The sequence below is a fragment of the Zalophus californianus genome, chromosome 8, assembly GCF_009762305.2.
Source record: "Zalophus californianus isolate mZalCal1 chromosome 8, mZalCal1.pri.v2, whole genome shotgun sequence".
In the NCBI taxonomy this organism is placed as follows: Eukaryota; Metazoa; Chordata; class Mammalia; order Carnivora; family Otariidae; genus Zalophus; species Zalophus californianus.
In genome coordinates this window covers 2,989,536-3,001,472 of record NC_045602.1, presented here as the reverse complement: position 1 = coordinate 3,001,472, position 11,937 = coordinate 2,989,536, and the positions used below count along the sequence as shown (strand labels likewise).

At 40.2% G+C, this 11,937-nt stretch overlaps 1 non-coding gene across 1 annotated transcript; it reads right to left on the bottom strand.

Moving 5' to 3' along the window:
• Positions 1 to 11,510: 11,510 nt before the first annotated feature.
• On the bottom strand, positions 11,511 to 11,635 carry LOC113938839. The gene has a single exon (XR_003525038.1). It is a non-coding gene; the product is annotated as a U6atac minor spliceosomal RNA (small nuclear RNA).
• Positions 11,636 to 11,937: the final 302 nt, after the last annotated feature.

The following is an 11,937-nucleotide window of genomic DNA, read 5'->3' as shown; positions in this document are numbered from 1 at the left end:
TCCAGGTCCTGGGATCGAGCCCCATGTCGGGCTCCTGGCTCAACCAGGAGTCGGCTTCTCCCTCTGCCTCTCCCCCCTGCTCATGCTCTCTCTCTCTCTCTCTCTCTAATGAATAAATAAAATAAAAAAGAGAAAGAAAAGAGTAACTTCATATGATTGCAGCAAATATCAGATAGCATCTATCCCAGAGTCAGGTTCTGTTACTTCCGGTATGAGATAACCAGTGCCTGAGTTCTTAAGTGACTTTAGAGCAAAAGCAAAAAAAAAAAAAGAAAAGAAAAAAATCACGGCATTTGACGGTAAGGGACTCCTAATAATATCATGCCAGAAGTCAAGCAAGACATTTTTTCTAATTACTGTTATTTTCTGCAAAACTCTTCTCAGTATCACATTCGCTGGTGAATGGTAAAATTCACAGAAGCACAAAAGCATTCTCCAGCTCCTGAATTCTCTTTATGTAAGTATTAGAGGCAACCATCTCTAAAGGATCAGTGATCCCTGGTGCAGATTTGAAGACGTGCTAGGAATTAGGCCGAAAGAGCACATCCAGATCAGGGTACCTAAGAACCACATTGCAAAACCAGGTAAAAAGGCCCTCAGGACCTGTGAGACTGGGTGGCTCACAGTGGAGAGTGCCTCCTGTCCTGATCATCTACGGCATCCTCGTCTGGGAAGCTAGGGAGTGGGGCCATGGCGGGGGATTCCAAAGTATGCACCACCAAGCAACACATGAGGTTCACCCTCCCTTGGAGCCCTGGGCCCTGTCATACACATTCAGAACCACTCCCCTTTCTCCGGGAGTGTGGACGTCACAAAGAGTCCACACTAGACAGAAAATGTTGGAAACCATTCAGGATCTCACAGATTTCTTCTTGCTTCAAAAAATAGGTCAAGATTCAAAATGTTGTAAAGACCTATTTTTTTAAAGGCCCAACATTTTATCTTGATCAACACTGCATCTAAGTCAGAGCAGAAAGCTTACCTTTATTTCAGATCAACAGACATTTATTATGTGTTTGCACTCTGCAAGGGAGAGGTATAAAGAAACGATGCCTTTGATTCTTTCCAGTTTAAAATGCAAAGGAAAAAAAAAAGACAGGTGTAGAAATTCTAAATTCCATGAAGACGTAAAAATAATTCATAAGCAACTGTGCAAGCCTGTAGAATATTTCTCATATATAGAAACATAAATACATCTAGCATTATTATTTCAAACTCTTGGAGAGCTAAACAGGTTCAGGGGAGGTAAAATTACAGAATATGCCATTTTTTTCTGAAATCCTCAGCAAACAACCTTCTTCTTTCTCAGTGAAGAGCCAACTACATCTCATACTATGTAATTAAAATAAGCACTTGTTCAAACATAGCCCGATTGTACTAGTTAATCCCTGTGCTGAGGAATGTTGTCCACAACATGATAACATAATGAACCAAGAAGACATAGGAGTCACCCACAGGCTGGCTTTTGATTTCAAGAAAAACTTTCAGCAACAAAACCCTGAAAAAAAAAAAAATCCAAAACGGTGGTTATAAAATATTCTTGAAATACATGTGACTTGGTATTAATTGCTTGGTAAAGTATGTGTCAAATTGTTCTGTGAAGAACTGACAAATTTTTTAAAGGCCTGGAAGAAAAAAAAGTCAGCCATTATCAAGCAAAGTGAGGTATGAAAACATAACCGAGTACAATAGTCAAGACTAAAGGGGGTTTCATAAATCACTGTTAAGTGGCGTCTGACAGAAACAGCTTCTAAACCACAGGACGGGCCTTTGGCTTGTCCTTCATGAAGGCCTGAGCTAACACCAATATTTAGCTCTGTCTCCCCACATTGTACAAGACTGAATGGGAAGCATGCACTGAATTACCCCTCTCTGTGTTGGTAATCAAGATCATGGCACAAAAGACCCCTTGAGGGTCTCAGATCTAACCATTGCTCTTTCATTCAGTCTGCAAACAAATACAATTTACAAAAAAAAAAAAAAAAAAAAAAACCTTCAAGTTTGGTCATATTGGGGCAATGGGAGAAATTGCACTTATAAATATTCACTAAATTTTAGAAACATAATCCTATCCTTTCACATAGACTATCATTACTGGTACGAGTATTATTATTCATTGTGTTTTGAGGTCAGAGGTCAATTTTACCTTCCATTTTAATCTCGTTTTACACAGGAGGTAACTGGCTTGGAGAAGTCATCAGCCTGGCCTCAGGTCACAAAGTTATGCTGAGTGACAAGCTTGCATTCAAATCTAAGCCATTCAAGTTAAAATGTCTATGTGTTTTCCATTAGTAAAATAACCCTTGCAAAATTTCAAGTAGGTAACAGTAAAAGAAGTGTGGTTTGTACTTTAACACCACCAAAATACCTAAAATATTACCACGATGGTTGCTTCTCCCAGACAAAGCATTCATTTTATATCCCTGAGAGTAGCAAAGGTACGTGGATCATCTATAAGGAGCTCCGGAAGGCCGTGAGGTTGACATTCGCCCTGGCTCTGTATTACTGCCGTTTGCAAACGGTAAGAGGTTACAGGACCCCACATTCAGCACTAGGCTACTCCTAGCAGAGGTGTATTTTGTAAGTATAAACTTAATGGAAGCCATTCTGTCCTCTGTCTCTGGACACAGATGTCCTGCTGGCTCTCGGACCCTAGAGGTTGGATAAGATGCTATTTCTGTTGATACTAATTGGTAGGCCCTTGTGGTGGAATCTCTTTGAAATGCAGTATATTGAAGTATTTGACTATTTGGAAGACACACCTATGTTCAAATTGACACTCCTCAACGTCACTAGCTGTGCTACAATATGAATTATTTGAGACTTAATGCTGTCATCTGTGAATTAACAACTAGGCATAACTCACATGAACATGTAATGATATGTAAAGTGATTAGCAGAGTGCATGGCAGAACAATTACCATAATTGTCAGAATGACATCTGCTCTTTGACCCATACCTTGAACTGATGTTACTTCCATTTGTGGCTTCTCCCCTTGGCAAACTTATGTTGGCCGTAGAGCTCCTGGCTCACACACTGTCTCTCTACCCCCTTATTTCTCCCCCATTCAACTTTTGTACTTACCCGAGTTTGAGTTCCCTGGTGGTAGCAGAGATACCCAACTATCCTATAGACCGGTCTCTAAGATCTTGGGACGAGCCCTCAATAGAGTAGTAAATGCCACAAAGCAAATCTGCTTTTTTTGAAAAATATCTCCAATACGTACTTAAGATCCATTTATTAGATGCTAAAAAAAAAAAGACATTTCATCTTTATCTGAGAATAAATTGGTTACTGTTTTCATGACTGAAGTTCTGCAAAGACAACTGAACCCCTTCATTATCTTAGAATCTAAGGACTTGGTAATACCATCTTTGAAGATAACTTTCCAGTCTTCCGCGTGCTGTCAGGACCAGTCAAGCTGAATACAGGTGGAAAACACGGGCCCCGTAGAGTGTAGACAGTGTGAGTGGAGGGGCAGAATCAGACGGGCTCCCAGAGACAAAAGAATGTCTCTTAGCACTTCACTTCTTCCCTGAAGAAGTGTTTCAGTGCTGTGGTGGAATGCCCCCCAGAATGGGACATCAGGCCATTTTTACAGCAACTACACGAATAGTTTCTGTACCGTTAGCCCCTCACCAGGTTCAAAGTTCCTAGAGATGGTAGACAGGCATAGGAAAGACAAGGATGGAGAGCTCTTGTGTGTACAGAATTCTCATATTTGGGTCATAACATTCCTAAAAGCCCAAATTTTCCAGAAAAGGAGTAAAAGTATCTTTCACTGGTCACTGAAACTCCCTAAATATTTCCGCTTCACGTGAAAGTGAGCTCACTCACGGAGGCGTCCGCGGAGGCCGCCCCTGTCCTGGCTTGGTCACTCTTTCTTCAATAGCAGGAGTAACTCTTTCAAGAGGACCTCTGCCTCTTCAAGTGAGTCTGAAACAGGGCTCAGAACACTTATTTGGGGCCTCCCGGGTGTGGCGTCACCCCGCGGAAGGGTCAGTCCACAAAAAGCTAGCTCAATCCTGAAGACTTCACAACTGGGTGCAGGGCTCCTGGGAAACATCCTGCTGTTAAAGATGGAAAGTGGGGGGCAGAGGCACCTGGTCCTGATACTGCCCCCCAGCCCTGTGATGCTGAGCAAACCCACTTAGAGTTGTGGACCTCAGTTCCTCCGATATAAACTTGGAATTCTGGTGACTGCCCTGTCTGCCACAGACAGAGACTTATGTGCTGATGACCTAATATTATACATGAAAAAACCTTTGAAAAGTAGACAGGTAGAGTTGTTACCCCTATTAATGCTATTGTTGTTATATCTGTGATAAATGAGTGCATATTACAACATTACATGGGGATTGCAATCAAATACAGTGCAAACATCAATTCTTACATCTGCACAGAGGTCACATGTGTATTATTCTAAAATTCAACTAGGGGGCACTTTTGCCAGGCGCACGTTATTCTAACAGTGATGAAATCTGCATGTGACATATAGTGATTATGATAGACCCCGCAGCTTACACCAGAAATGGCATAATTGCTGTATCAAGGACTTTAACTCGTGTGAAAATATGTCACCACTTTTCTCTCCTCTGAATAGGTACTTAACTATGGAGAGTGGACTTTGGTTCTAAACACTGTTTTCATAGAATAAGAATGTTCACATGATGTATTGCTACCAACTTACGTTCAGGCAGTCATAAATCTTTTTAATTCAAGACTTGGATGGAAAGAGAACTACAGAAGTAATTTGCCAGAGAAAGAACTCAGAGCTTTGTCATAAATAACTTCAAGCAGCCGAAGGTACGGAGTCCAGAAAAGCTTCCTGTATCCCGTGCGAGGTGTGTAATAATCATCATTGCTGCCACGTAAACAGAAGTGAGCTGTGACACTGGGAGAGAACACAGCAGTAATTCATAGAACCACAGGATCAGAAGAAGCCATAAGGGCCCAGCTACCCCCATCGTCTTCACACTCACCAAACCCCCCCCAAACTGCTTACACAACTCCAGCAGGAGAAAATGCATCCTCCCCCAAGATACTACAGTGTGCTTTCTCATAGATCTGAGATCTCAAAGAACATACTTCCTCCTTAGACCTCAAATCTGTCTCCTTTTAGCATCTTCCAATCATCTGAGGCAATACACACACAAAACATCTAATCTCTCTGCCACGGGAAAATCTTTCAACTATTTGCAAACAGATAGTCACAGTTCCTGGATTACCTCTATTCACAGCCAAAATCACTGCTGCCTACAAGCAGCTCTGTAATACTCTCAGATGAATCCCTTGTACCCCTTGGGCATTTCTCTCTGAACAATTTATTCTTTATATCTCACTTAAAAAATAATGGCCTGGAATGCATGCTTTCTTATTGGATCTTGGGAAGCCAAAGTAGGGAAATATTCCCACGAATACAGGAAAAAAAAGTGAAAAATTATATTTTACAAAATAACATATTCAAGTCACTTAGAGGACTATGAAAACAATGAGGGATTGGCGGATTAAAATTTCCAGGGAGGGAGACCCATTCACAGATGAGCTCATGATAACCAGCTCTTTTCTTTAGGAGACATTTGCCAGTTTTGAGCATGGGTTTGGGTTGGATCCAGACAGATGTCTGTCACTGTTGGAAAGAGAAATTAGTGAACAGTTGCAAGTCTAGAACAACAAACTGGAAGGCCTCAAATATTCATCTGGTTTTCACTAAAGACATTTGCAAAATCCTGAGGCTGGCTGAGAGGTTCTAAAACTCAGCCTGAAATCTCCTGATTCTCACAGTGCTCAGGACCCTATGACATCCCAGGAAAACAGTCCTGCAAAATAAATCATGCATGAGGTAAAATCTCTAGAGGGAGCCAATTAACACTAAAGATCAACAGCAAAGACTGAGCTGGGGCACCTGTTGAAAATGGATATCCAACTGATGGGGATTCAGGTTTGGCTCCCAGAAAAGGCCATTTCTGGAAGACAGGAGAACACAGGCAAAAATTTGGAATTCCTTTAAAAATAGACATGTCTTCTTGGCAAGACGTCAAATTAGAAACTCTCTGAGGACAAGCATCACCAGAGTCTCAATAAGTCTTTAATACATTGCCCAAAATATAACCAGAAATGACTAAGCATGCAAAGAGGCAAGACTATATGATAAATAAAAATGAAAAGGAAAGTAAAAAGAAACAATAGACTCCAGGGATGCCTGGGTGGCTCCATCGGTTAAGCATCCAACTCTTGATTTAGGCTCAGGTCATGATCTCAGGTTCGTGAGATTAAGCCCCGAGTCAGGCTCCACACTGAGCATGGAGCCTGACTGGAACTCTCTCTCTCTCTCTCTCTCTCTCCCTCTACTCCTCCCTACCCCCCTCTTTTGAGGAAGGAAGGAAGGAAACAATAGACTCCAACCTGATCAAGATACTGGAATTAATATAAAGGAAGAACAGTGAGTAATATATTCCAAAATATTTCAAAGGATGAACCAAAGATGTAATAGACACCAAAATTTTACCATATAATTAGAATCTATAAAAAAGTACCTAAATGATAATCTAGATCTAAAATATATGTCATGAAATTTACCTCAATGAATGAATGTAAAAGTATAGGATATGCAGTAAGAGAAACAATGTGACCTAGAAGGCAGGTAAGTAGCAAGTACCCCAGCTGACTCACAATGACATTGCAGAAGACAAAGAAAGCACACGGAAGCGGGTGTAACAAAAACATGCGACACACTCACTACCATGATCTCTTTCTCCCGTTGCGGCAACACAGTGACACTTATCATGGATTCTCAACAAGAGTTACAATTATAATTAAATACCTAGAGCCGTGGACCTCTTTTGTCTTACCTGTCTGGAATCTAAGTAATGGAATCATTATGAACTCTAGCCAGCATTTCATAAAGCTGTGCTCCTGCACAGAAAAATATCTTCAAGTACCAAAAACAATTGGAGATGATTATGGTATTTTAATCATTTGCCACTTAAGGAAGCTCTTCCTGTCTGGTGTTACCTTTAAGTATTTGTTTCCTGCATGGGGGGGGCGGCGGGACAGGATCCAGCGATAATCTGCTGATGGTGGAGAATTTCAAGGAAGATACATTGAGAATATTCACCAGTTATGCTTATAGCTAAGATTATTATAATAATCTTCAGAGGGAGAGAGTCATTTTTACCAGCAAGCACCCAGGTGCTAAAATGATGTTTGCAGCATGTATAAATCAGCTTACCACAGCTTTGCTTACCCCATACTGGCACCTTAGAACAGTGGCTTAAAAAAGAACCATCTCTTTAAAGAGTGGATCATAAGCTTAAAACAAAAATGCTATCGCAAAGGTGGTTCAGGCTTAAAGTCAGGAAAATTATTTCCTCCTCCAAACGATACAGGAAATCATTTAAGAAAGCAACTGATCCACTCAGTAAAGAATGGGAAGTAGTATGACTCCAACTTGATTACTGCTGCAATTAACCATCCCTTCTCTGGAAGCTTGGGACTCTCTTCTACACGTTAATAAATTATTTCTCTTGTCATGCCAATTATAAAAGATGTATTTCTACACTTCCAAGTTAATGATAAGAAATGAGTTCTATGTTTCAAAGTTATCTACTTCTTTAGTTTTCTGCAACAATTTTCAAACTTTTTGTTGCAGATATTCTTTCAAGCGCGTCTAATCGTGGCTGGCATTTAATTATGCTCAAAGACTAAGTCTTTCTCAGGTTTAGTCTTGGATTCCATTTTTGCTTTATAATGACCACCATATGTTGTACATTTCGTGAGTCCTACTGTGCTCTTGAAGGGTCCCGACATTATTAATGCTGATCCGATGAAAAGAACAGCATTCGAGATCCCAAAAGTTCTGATAGTGATAAACCCAGAAAAGCCACAAAGGCTCCAAATGTTAGGAACACTAGCAATAAGCCTTTAAGTGGGACAGTCTGAAAAGAATACAATTTAAATTTTGCTGCCAGATCCCAGTGCATAATTAAATTAAGGGATGTCTACATTTATTTTGTTTCATCCTTAAAAAATTCATCAATATGTTTCTTTGTTTTATTTAGTATCTTATGAATATCCCTGATAACCCTTAGAACCACAATACGTCTTTCTATGGAAGCCTTATGTCTCTGATCATTGCTTTAATAATTTAAGCCACTATTTTCAATCTAGATTATTCATCATTATGTAAGATCCAACCTACTAACTAACCTAGTAATTTTTTAACTTTTCTCCTTAAGATTCAAGTAGAATGTAATACCTTAGAAATAGAGATCATGCTTCACTCAATCTCATCCTCTGTTGCGCCAAATATGGCACCTTAGAAATAACAGGCATTTTTATTTAATGAACTCAACTTCACTGAAAATCATTTATACTTTTGCTTCAGACTGTGCTTATGGACTCATATTTCAAGCTGGTGTGTACATGTCAAATAAAACGCTTTGTCAGAGACAAGTAATAAAATTATATTGAGAAAGAAATGGAAATAACATTTAGTGTCTAGTTTACATTCCAAACACTAACAGATCTGTCTATGCTGTATCATATAGTCTTTATTAGAAAATTGACAGTCTATAATATTATCTCCTATATAATATTATCTCCCTTCTACATATGGGAGACTGAAGTTCAAAATGTTAAGTGCTTTGCCCAAGGCTGCATGCCTTTGGCAGATCCTGCATATTCTGACTCCAAAGCCTGTATTTCTTTTCAACTGCGGAAATTTGTTTCCCAATGTGCAGTTATAGAAAGAGAGAGGGAGGGAGGGAGAGAAAGGGAGAGAAAGACAGGGAGAGAGGGAGAAAAAGGGGGGGGAAGAGAGAGGGAGAGGTAGAGAGAGAGAGAGGAGGGAGCGAGAGGGAGGAGAGAGAGGGGAGGGAGGGAGGGTGGCCGGAAAGCCCGGTGGAAATGTGGTGAGGAAATGGAACAGTTGGGCAGGCTCCCCGTCAGTATCGTCCCGTGACTTTTCCACCCCCGCTGGTCTCTCAGAAGACAGGCTGCGGCAGACAAGTCAGGATGAACCCCCCACCCCACCCCCAGGCCGCTCAGCCTGATGCTCTCCCGTGGTCTCTGGTGCTCTGAGGTAATCTTCACTGACTATTAGGAAAATTATAGTATTTCAGTGAAAATTTCTTTGTGACAAGTGAACAAACCAAAAGAGAAGAGAAGGAAAAGAAAATGAACATGTTCCACTTTGAGAAAAATAAGGCAGTAAGTACTGCATCTGTTACGTCATTGAGGAAGGAAGGGAAATGAAAACGGTGTCTCTCTCAGATCAGAATTCCTGATCGGGCCACGACTTTGTAACAAGATGGGATGACAGGACTTAATCCGTGTAGCATTACCCTTACCTATCAACAGCTTCCAAACATTCTTCCTCTCTTCCTTTCCTCCCTCCCTCTCTCTCTCTCTTTTTCTTTTCTTTCTCCTTCTTTCCTTTTTTTCTTTCATTGTTTTAATAAATCACATTCTCTGAATCATTAAGAAAACCCCACAAATTTTTTTCAAGAGTTATTTTGGTTTGTCTTACACTCTCTATTCACTCAACACTTACTATTTTGGGGATCCTGAACCAATTACTTAACTCCTTTCAATCTTCAGTTTTCTCATTTGTAAAACACAAGATATCAACAACAATGGCCGTGATAGGGATGATAATACCCCTATCTCACAGAGCTCGGATGAAAATGAAATAGGGTGTATTAATCCCCTGGTCTAGGGCTGACACTAGTAACTTTTCTATAAATGCATGAGAGAAGGCAGAAAAGGAGAAATAGCCTTAAAATAATTTTTAGATGGATAATTTCAAAAATCATTGCTTAAAGATTTGATATGCATGTGTTAAATGTTGTTAAATAAAGTTGACTCAAATATAAATAATGCTTCATATGGTGTCTACTTATGACCAAAGTCACTATCTGGCAAGGTCTGCACAGGAGCTTCTAAAATTTTATTTCCCCATAAGTTTTGACTATGAGCTCAGCATTTCAGTCAAGCTAGATGTAGTTAGCATTGATAGCTGCTTAGAGCTACATTTTTGGACCTAGTTTTGGAGAAGAAAACCTAATAAAGTCTGAAGAGTAGTCAGTTATCATCATGCTAGAAGCCACTATTTCCTTGGTGAAAATAAACGCATGCAAAGACCAGTCTAATGAAAACCATAGTCCCAAGACATAGCATCAATGGCCATTGTGCATGGTTCTCCATCAGTCAAAGTCAGAAATTATCCATACACACATCACACATCTACAAGGAGCAAACAATTTCATACAGCCTCATGGCTTTATAGGCATTTTAAAATACCTAATTGCAATAAAGAATACGATAAAGCTCTTTTTTTTCTTTTAATACCAATTATACTCTTTTACTATTATCTTATCTAGCAACATAAGCTGAACACAATCCTGTGGTAACTAAACCAGAATCCCATATGTGATCATCACTAACTCTATTTATAAATTTCCAACTAAAGGAAAACAATGTATATTATTTATCTCTAAATAAAATCCATTCAGAGGTATTAGTTCATTTTTCTCCTATAAGAAAGGAAGAAAAAATGTTTTTCTTGGCTTTATCTGTGATACAGAACTTTATAAACGGATATGTAAAGGGATTTACATGCTAACACAACTCAAATTCATCAATAAACATTCATCTGAAGCTTTTACAAAATGCAGCTGGTAATGGAGAGTCATCCAGCTAGGTCTAGAAAGTCAAAGTTGACCCAAATTTATCGTCTGGAACCACAAATCCAGCTCTTTTACAGTTTGAACTGCAATATTCTATTCTATATTAGGAATAATCTTTTTTTATTTCTTTGTTCAGTTTGGTTGCTTTGGTTTCTGGTGTGTGTAGTTTAATTTATTGGGGGGTCAGTCCCCATTTGAAGGCAAAAAGGAAGACTGCAGGCAAATTTTCCAGTACTAAAATCCAAATGGGGGAAACATCAAAGTCTATGAGAACGGTATCTTGAAACATTGCAGGTATAAGTTCGATGAATCAGAGGAGGAGATGAACCATGAGAGACTATGGACTCCGGCAAACAAACTGAGGGTTCTAGAGGGGAGGGGGGCGGGGGGATGGGTGAGCCGGGTGGTGTGATCTGACGAGCACTGGGTGTTACACACAAACAATGAATCATGGATCACCACATCAAAAACTAATGATGTAATGCGTGGTGACTAACATAACATAAGAAAAATAAATATATAAATAAAAGTAAATTTAAAAAATAAATAAATCAACGAATAATTAAAAATAAAAATAAATAACGAAATACTATTTGAGACCTGTGAGACTTTCAGAAAGCGATGCCTCCATAAGTTTGAGATTCGCCCAGTTGACATACAATGGGAAGGAAACTTTTATTTTTGGGGGCTATAGTTGATACACACTGTTACATTAGTTTCCGGTGTACGATGTAGCGATCCCGCTTCTCTAGACAGTCGCCTGTGCTCACCACCGAGCGCACGCGAAGCTCCCCTCTGTCCCCGGACTCTATTAGAGAAGCAAAAGATGATGCTCAGGGGCCGCCAGGGAGGCAGCAATGCCCTGCCCGTGTGCATGGCATCAGGCCCAACAGCCTCGTCCCTCCTTGTCAAGGGGACTGCGCACCTTCTCTCTTTCATACAACACAGTTTCCACTTTTTTTCAATAAGAAAAGCTGTTAGGAAGCTACCTGTGTAAACCAAAACCACTCTGTAAGCTACGGTCTCTGTCCAGTATCACATTTGGAGCTGGAAACATGGCCATGGAAAGAGAAGGATGGAAAACTCATCCGGGCTCTGAGCCTTGGAGGCGGCAAGCACTAGACATGCTGGTTCTCTGCTGTGTCCAACGTCATCCTCCCAGTGACGTAGTGGTGCTGGTGCTGCGGTCCCCATCTGAGATGTAGGAAACCCAAGTTCCAGAAGTGTGGATAATTTCCTAGAACCAAC